Consider the following 9,285-nt stretch of genomic DNA (forward strand, 5'->3'; position numbering starts at 1 on the left):
CCCCCTTAATTAATATTTTGAAATAAAAACAAAAACAAATACCCTATCAGGGAGGCTCATTCCATTTTTTGACTGGGAATGTGGTTCTGGAACTTACTTAATGTCCAGCAAGCAGTGGCAGTGAGCTAGCAGAGAACGAAGAGTCCTGCCATCCGTTTCAACAGCTCAGTGATAATATATACACATCTCTTTCATATGTATAGCTCTTTCAAAGGCTGATTGCAGTTATTTCACATAAAACTGGGATCCGGTGAAATAGCTATCCTTTCTTCCCATGCTCATTAAGATTCATGCTTCTCGCCTACTGAGTATTGTCACCTCTCTACCCTTGGATATTGTAATCTCCATTTCCTCGCAGTTAATTTGAAAAACCAAAAAGTTCGCTATAATTTAGAATCCCAGGCTAGTAACCTTGAGGTCATCTTTGACTTTTCTATCTAAATTATGTGTCAACAAAGTCCTCATCATGCTTGTGTCTCCTAGATTTGCCCTTTCATTTATGCTGTCTTCAGGTGTACACAAGTAATACATGAGCACATAGAGCAGAATTGCATAGTGTAAAAAGTGAAAGGTGCCCATGGTTGTTTGTTTAGTGGCCACAAATTCTCTCTCCCCCAATCCACCCTGGGCCTTTTGCAATGTAATGTTCCAGGCATGTCACCAAGAGGTAGAGTCTGCTTCCTCACCCCTTGAAACTGGGCTGGCTTTTGACTCGCTTTGACCAATAGAGTGTGACAGACATGATGTTATTGAGCTCCAGGACCTCGGCCTCCCGAAGTCTTGCTGCGTCTGCTGTCCTGGTGTTGGAATGCAGCCCTGGGACACCACAGAAGCCAGTCTAGCCTGTTGGATGATGGAGGGCCATGTGGAGGCCTGGGGCAGCCTGGCTGACAGCCAGCACCCTTTGAATTCAGGGGAACCCAGCAGAGGAGCTACCTAGTCAACCCACAGAAGCAGGAAAAATAATAAGCTATTGCTGTATTAAGCCACTAGGTTTTTAGCGTGGTTTGTTATGCAGCAAAGGATAACTGAAACAGTCTTCATCACCCCTCTCTTGATCCCACACTTTCATACCTTTTTCTACACATTATGAATATCCATGTGTGTAGAACTACATAATTTTTTTTGTTTTTGAGACAGAGTCTCACTCTGTTGCCCTAGCTGAAATGCTGTGGCGTCAGCCTAGCTCACAGCGACCTCAAACTCTTGGGCTCAAGTGATCCTCCTGCCTCAGCCTCCTGAGGAGCTGGGACTACAGGCATGCGCCACCACACCCAGCTAATTTATTTATTTTTTTCTTCTGTTTTTAGTCATCCAGCTAATTCTTTTCTATTTTTAGTAGAGATGAGGTCTCGCTCTTGCTCAGGCTAGTCTCGAACTCCTGACCTCGAGAGATCCTCCCACCTCGCCTTCCCAGGGTGCTAGGATTATAGGAGTGAGCCACTGCGCCCAGCCTAAACTACATAATGTTAAAAAGCATCAGTAGGGTCATACTTTACGTGCTGACATGCATAATCTGCATGACTACGTGCAGATTACATGACTGTTAAACCTCCGCAGCATACGTCATTGCACAGATGCACCACAACTTGTCTATTCCTTGTTAGTGGCTATTTAGGCAATTTCCAGTTTTTCACTACTATAGTTTTGTGATAAACATTCTTGTGCCTTCAAGTGTCTCTGCTCTAATCCATCCTGTCTACCACTGCCTGGGTTAAGGGAGGGGCAGAAACAGAATATTCAGGGTTCTGGCCCTTTGTACCTTATGCCAGAGGCTGGCCCTCGTCCTCTCAAGAAAACAGAGAAGCATTTGTACACCAGTGGCCACCACTGCTCCTGTCCCTCGTTCCTGTCCTTTTGGGCATTATGAAAGGGTTGGAGATGACATACAAAGGAGATTTACAAAGGAAGATGGAGATGCAGCCGTACGTTAGGGATGTTGGAAAAGCATCTGGACCCCAGCAGCCTTCTAGGCGGCGTGGGGCTGTTGAGGAGAGTTTGCGCTCATACCACGCTCTGGATCCCCCGAGTGCTCTGTGCCGTCTGGGGGCGTGTTTTGGAGTCTGCATGATTGGCCATGGTGTTGTAGGAAAGGGTATGAGGGAGTGTAGGTGTCTCTGACGGGAGGAGACACCTACAAGCACAAGGAATGGGCTTTGCATCCTGCTGAGGGATTTCTGCTGGAGGGGCGTGCGTGTGTGTGTGTGTGTGCGCGTGTGTGTGTGCGTGTGTGTATTTGTATGTGTGTGTGTGTGTGTGTGTGTGTGCGCGCGCGCGCGCGTGTGCGTCGCGGGGGCTGCTGACAGGGTGCTATGTGCCTGAGTGTGGATGTGACCAAACTCAGGGATATGCTGCTGTTAAATGAAGCGAGGCATTGCCATGGCAACACAGCTCCCTGCTCCCAGCCAGATGCCAAGCCCTTAAATTATATTTTTCTGGCTGAAAGCACCTCAATTCCCTCTGGTCTCCAAAGCAATGGGGCAGTGGGGGCACCAGATGCCTCACCCTCTTCTCCAACCTTTTGACAGAGCCCGAGAGGTGATAAGCGGGGGCGATGACGCGGGGACACTGGCGGATCTTGTCTGGGGGAGGACCTGGGAGCAGCCTCTGGGGGAGGGGACTGAAGAGAGTCACAGACACGCTCCGCTTCTATGATCTCCTGGTCTAACGATCGGGGTTAATATCCTCCAGCACTTCATTCTAGAAGGGAAATTTGTACAATGAATGTCAATAGAGATGCCAATCATTTCTTCCACTAATCGTTTCCTTCCATCCATCTATTGTCCTTTGTTTAGTTTAGAAGAGTTAAGTCCTGTATATCATCAAGTGTCCCTGCCTCCCTGGCCACAGGTGACTGGTCTAGGGGTAGACAACTGACCCAAAGAATGCCAAGCTGATTCTCTTCCAGCAATTTGGATTTGGGTTATCTATATGCAACCAACCTGGAACGTCGGGGACTGAAGTTGCCATGTGGGGGAGCCCTGTGCAAGTAAAAACCAACAGAGAGGGCTGCAACAAGAAGGAAGCGGACATGCAGACAGGAAGCTGAGAACACAGAGGGAGTGGGAGGGGAGAGGGGAATATGGCAGCTGCTGTGGTCCTGATGTCTTTCCTGAGTCTAGTTCCCAGAGAGGCTTGGTTGCATTTCCTGCCCTTGGTTGTTTTTTTGTAATAGGTTTGTGTCTGACAGTGGAATGATCCCTGATTACAGCATGAGGAGTATTTGGATGAGGTTTGGCTGGTGATGCTAGAAATGCCTTTTCAAGCTACATTCCCACTCAGGATATGCAATGAATCCCTAGCAAAAGGCTGTTGGATATGTGCAAATGCGAAATGATACTGCCTCCCACCCTCCACCGCCAGTTATCTGCAAGGGACTCTTGTGACGTACAATGAAGCTTTAGGAGTATGAGAAGGAAGTTTTCTTTAATCATCCAACAGTATTTTATTTAGCAGCTACTATGTACCAAGCACTATTCTAGGGGTCAAGGAAATAGCCCTTGGTAAGACAGAGAAAAAAGGCTTGGCCTTAGCGAGTTCATTCTTTGGAGGACACGGATATTAAAGAGTGAACAAAAGAAATAAAAGCAGATAGTACTAAGGGCTATGAACAAAATAAATGATTTTTATCATGTGAGTCATACAGAATCATAAACTAATAAGGTTAAAAAGGTGTTCAAAAGTTTCCAGATGCTGTTATTCCCACACGACCAATGAAACAATAATGGAGATAATAAGTGGCCTTTAGACAAACAGGCAGGTAGTGAAGCTAACTCTAGTTCATTTTTTGTCAGCTTTTGTGTCCCCTCCTACAGGAATCCCATCCTTGCCATCTCTGGGTTAAACGCCCCTCCTATTGCACCTTGTACTTGGCCCATCACAACAGACTTTATGGTAACTGCCTGCTTATGTAGATGTTTTCCCTACGCACGGTAGGACCCACGGGCAGAAACAGTGCCTGTTACATTCACCTGACACAGTGACTCACTTCATTGATGCTCAACAGTTGCTGCATGAATAACCAACAAGGGCTCGATGCCTGACCACGGCAGCAACACTGATGTTTATTTCATTCCTTTCGGCAATTCTCTCGCTACGTGACCCCTCCAAAGGCAGGAAGAGTTGGTTAATAACGCAGACATAGCATGACTGTCTTCAGAGATAGAGAAAAATCTTCCACAGCCAGAAACAGGCGAGGAGTTTGTTCACTATTTTCCTATTGTTGAGCCGGAAGCCTTTCTGCTGTGCCCCTCTTAAAGACGAAGAAGCAAAGCCTGTAGGTCCAATATCCGGCGGCTCTCAGGAAGTGCTCGATAATTGTTGATGAGAGCAAATGGAAGCAGATCGTCATTAGTGGCCATACTTGTAGGCCTAATCTCACTTTTGGGGATAGGACATTAATACCTAACAAGAAAAGGAAACACACAGTGCAACCAGGAAATGTACATGTTCACAAACACCCCTCAGTGTGCCAAGAACAGCAGAGATTTCACCTCTCCTCCCCTGTGCCATCACCACAGAGTGAACAGAAATAATAAATCTTAGGGCCTTGTGTTCTTCAATGCTACCTGCCCAGCCATGTCCCTAGAAGAATAATCTTTTTCAGGGAAGACTATGGACTCACAAGTTGGCCCAACCTTAAGGTTGACTTTCGATTGCCTTAGCAACCAAAGCCCAGATTGGTGTGTTTATGGGGGACGTAGACCAAGGTTTATGGGCACAGCAAGCTACCTGAGTTCAGGATAAACAAAAGCAAGATGACAGGTGGTTCTCTTGCCTGGATAGGTGTGATCATACATTCTCTAGCCAGAGAATCCGACCCAGAGACCAGAACTAGAACCTTTGTAGTAGCAACTCAGAATGGCTGCTTTAACCCACTATCAGATCTTATTTATTTTTAAATTTTCTAATTGATTTATTTTGTAGAGACAGGGTCTTGCTCACTGCAGCCCTGAACCCCTGGGCTCAAGCGATCCTCCTGCCTCAGCCCCCAGAATAGCTGGCACTATAGGTGCATGTCACCATGCCTGGCTAATATTTTTGTTCTTTGTAGAGATGGGATTTCACTATGTTGTCCAGGCTGGTCTCGAACTCTTGGGCTCAAGCAATCCTCACATCTTGGCCTCCCAGTGCTGGAATTACAGGCATGAGCCACTGCACCTGGCCCAGATCTTATTTATAACATGAAAACTTCCTGAGAGATTGGGAAAGGTTGAATTTCCTCCATTTTTTATTACTGTATATGATTCTTTATAGTTTGCTGTGCATAATTTTAAAAATTTAAATTTATATAAGTAATGTGTGAATATATTCTCATAAAAAATCAGACAACACAAATGTATATAAAGTGCCTTCTACCACCTCCTAATCTCTCTTCTCCCCACTATTGTTTGGATGTATCTGTCCCCCATGCATTTACAAACATGTGCACCTACACATAATAGTCTTTAGTTTTTACACATTAGTTTCTACATATTCATTTACATATGCATAAGTTTCACATATCCATATTTACACTGTGCATATGATTTTGTGATTTTTTTTTCACTAACCAATATATCTTGGAGCCCTTTTCATGTCAATACATTCTTGTGAAGGGATGCATAGTATTAATATTCCATAGTGTGTTTGAATCATAATTCAATTAACCCTTTTGGTACTGATTAACATTTGGGTTTACTAGTATCAAAAGGGTTCAAACTCTTAACTGTTCCCAGTTTTTCACTATCATGAACAACATTGTGATGAACATCTTTTTACACATGAGGTCAAGCAATCCACCCACCTCGGCCTTCTAGAGTACTAAGATGACAGGCGTGAGCCACCGTGCTCAGCTGGAAGTTCCAGTTTTGCTTTGTTCTTCCTTATTTTACTTTGGCTAACACTTTATTTCCTTACCAGAAATCTCGCCCATTGGGTAGCTTTGCTTGCCGTTTATCCAGCCTGTGAGATTAAATTCTCATTTGAAAAATACAGCATTGCGGAACTGGTAGGTAATACAAGGATTACTTGGTCAAACTTCCTTACAGATGTTGAGGCTCAAAAAGGTTCACTGAGCAGGGCACAGTAGCTCACGATTATAATCCTAGAGCTTTGGGAGGCCGAAGCAGGAGGATTGCTCGAGGCCAGGAGTTCAAGACCAGTCTGGGCAATAGCAAGACCTCGTCTCTACAAAAATAAATAAATAAATAAATAAATTAGCTGGGCATTGTGGTGCATGCCTGTAGTCCCAACTACTTGGGAGGCTGAGGCAAGAGGATCGCTTGAGCCCAGGCCAGGAGTTTGAGGTCGCAGGGAGCTATGATGACATCACTGCACTCTAGCCTGGGCAACCAAGCAAGACTCTTGTCTCAAAAAAAAAAAAGAAAAAAAAAGGTTCATGGAGGCTCAGCTGAGTGACTTATTCAAGGTCACACAGCTAAGTGCTGGAATTGTTACTAAGATTTAGCTTCTCCAATAGCCACTTGATTTCACTTTCCATCTACTATATACCATCTTATCTTAGTAAGAATTCTATTAACAATAAAACTAATTGAGAGCCAACAAACCTATCCCTGTGAAAGCTCAAATTTAGATAGAGTAGATAGCTGCTCAAAAGGAAAATCAATAAAAATGTACTATCCAGGCTAAAAAACTAGATTTGCATTGCTTTTTCCACTGTAACCTTTGAAACGGAGGAAACAGGTGAAATATCTTTCCTGAGCAGCCCCTTTAGCATCACTCATGCTAAGACCAAGTCACTCCCTGGGCTCCTTTCCATCTCACTACCGTCCTCATTTCCCTTAGTTTAACCCACCTAGGGTAGGGCCTTATAATTTTCTTCTACTCTAATAAACCAAGTTTGTAGATTAAGGGAAAAGATAAATGGGATAAGACCAGCTTATCTTAGTGAAAAAGATACTGAGAAAATGAGAACACTGGAAAGCCAAGTCTGTCCTGTGTAGCAATATATCCATGTATCACTGAGGGCCTGGGACCCTTCTAGGAACCAGATCTGGGGGACTGCAAATGGGCAACAGGCAAGAGGATCCACTGAAATAAGCAAAGAGTAGTGAGCGGATCCACTTAACCGCATGTATTTTAAAGCAAGAGGAAGCTCAGAGAAACCATAAGGGCTTTGCACTGGTCGGGGAATGATCAGGGAACAAGACATCTACAAAACTGGGTATGACACTTTACCAAGCTGCTGCTGCTGAATCCAGTGTGTGCCTTACCTAATCCCCTTTCAAAAAGTAGCACCAAGGCCTTCTTTAAAAGAGCAATTTATGCAGGCTATAGAAAATTTGGAAAATATATGAATATAATAACCTTTCAGCAGTTTCCATGTACATCCACAGTTTAAAAACATTGATAAATGGGCATACTCTTTTTGAGCTGGTTTTCTCAGTTAACATATTGAACATTTCTTCCAATTATTAAATATTCCTCTAAAACATGATTTGTAGTGGCTATAGTATTTTATTACATAAAATAATTTCATTAACATGACCCTTTTGTGAGTCAATGTTGTTGTTCCTAGATCTGCATTCTAAGTATCAGGTAGAGATAGACTTACCAGGTCAAAGAGTATCATCTTAAAAAAAACAAAAAGAAACATTTATTCTTTTCTTAAAAAGTGACTTAAAAAGATTTTTAATGTTAAAAAATCAGAAATACAGAAAAGCACAAATAAACACCAATTATAATCTCATTATTCTCATTTTGGTACACACATCGTTCCAATTTTTTTATATGTAAACATTCTATACATAATTAGGTTACTATGCAGTTTTATTATTGGATTTTCTCACTTAAATACAGTATAAGTACTTTCCCATGTCTTTGACTGTTCTTGTAAAGCGTGACTTTCAGTGGCTATAGTTTTCCACTATATGGCTATGGCATACCAAGTAGGATACAAGTTCCACAAAGGCTGGTACTTAGTGCAGCCAAATAACAGTGCTCAATAACCATTTGTTGAAAAAATATATGAATTTCATTAACCAACTTCTTGTTGCTAGATATTGAGCATATTTCAAATTTTCACTATTATAAGCATTCTTATACAGACATCTTTCTGGACAGCTCTAATTACTTACTTTTCTTTTCTTTCTTTCTTTTGAGATAGGACCTTGCTCTGTCACCCGGGCTAGAGGGCAGTGGTGTCACCATAGCTCACAGCAACTTCAAACTCCTGGGCTCGAGTGATCCTCCCGCCTCAGCCTCCTGAGTAGCTGGGACTACAGGCATGTGCCACCATGCCTGGCTTATTTTTTATATATATATTTTTAGTTGTCCAGCTAATTTCTTTCTATTGTTTTAGTAGACGGGGTCTCACTCTTGCTCAGGCTGGTCTCGAACTCCTGAACTCCTGAGCTCAAACGATCTGCCCGCCTTGGCCTCCCAGAGTGCTAGGATTACAGGTGTGAACCACCACGCCCGGCCTCAATTCTGTCATTACAGCATGAAAGCAGCCATAAATAACATGAAATCAATTAATGTGGCTGTGTTCCAATAAAACTTTATGAGCACTGAAATTTGAATTTTATATAATTTTCATGTGTCACAAAGTATTTTTGATTCCCCCTGCCCTCCATTCCTTTAGAAATGTAAAAACTATTCTTAGCCCAGGGGCAGTACGAAAACAGATAGGTCATAGTTTGCCGACCTCTGACTTAGAAAAATGTATGGTAGACATTTACACCAAGGGGGATCGCTCTCATGTAAATGTTCTGGATTACATAATTTTCTGTAAAAGACAGATCATGAGTTCATTATATACATCTTCAACTGCGTATGTTTCATAAAAATAAATATAAACCTAAATAAGAGAGAGAATTTCACTGTGCAAACAATTCTGCTCACCATCCCATTCGGTGAGCACATTTCCTAGAGGGGAGCATGGGACGGGAGACAGGATGCTGCTATTCCATTGGCTGGCCTCAGTTTCCACTTGCTCCTCATACCATAAACATCTCACTTCATGGAGTGGGAATCTACAGTTTGGATACGTATTTTTTGTACAACATTGCTCCCGTACACAAGCCAATGCCTTTATCTGATACTCAATAAAGAGTAACCTGTTTTAATGCTAAGGATAAATTGTCTGTTGGATTTACTAAACAATGGTATGTTGGTTTCTGATGAGTCACATTTAATGTACATTGTAGAAAATTTAAGGGATTTTCCCAGTGGTAATTTTAATTATATAAAAATTCCCTATCGGGGCCGGGCACGGTGGCTCACGCCTGTAATCCTAGCACTCTGGGAGGCCGAGGTGGGCGGATTGTTTGAGCTCAGGAGTTC

The sequence above is a fragment of the Propithecus coquereli genome, unplaced genomic scaffold (assembly GCF_000956105.1).
Source record: "Propithecus coquereli isolate 6110/MARCELLA unplaced genomic scaffold, Pcoq_1.0 Scaffold5, whole genome shotgun sequence".
Taxonomy (NCBI): Eukaryota; Metazoa; Chordata; class Mammalia; order Primates; family Indriidae; genus Propithecus; species Propithecus coquereli.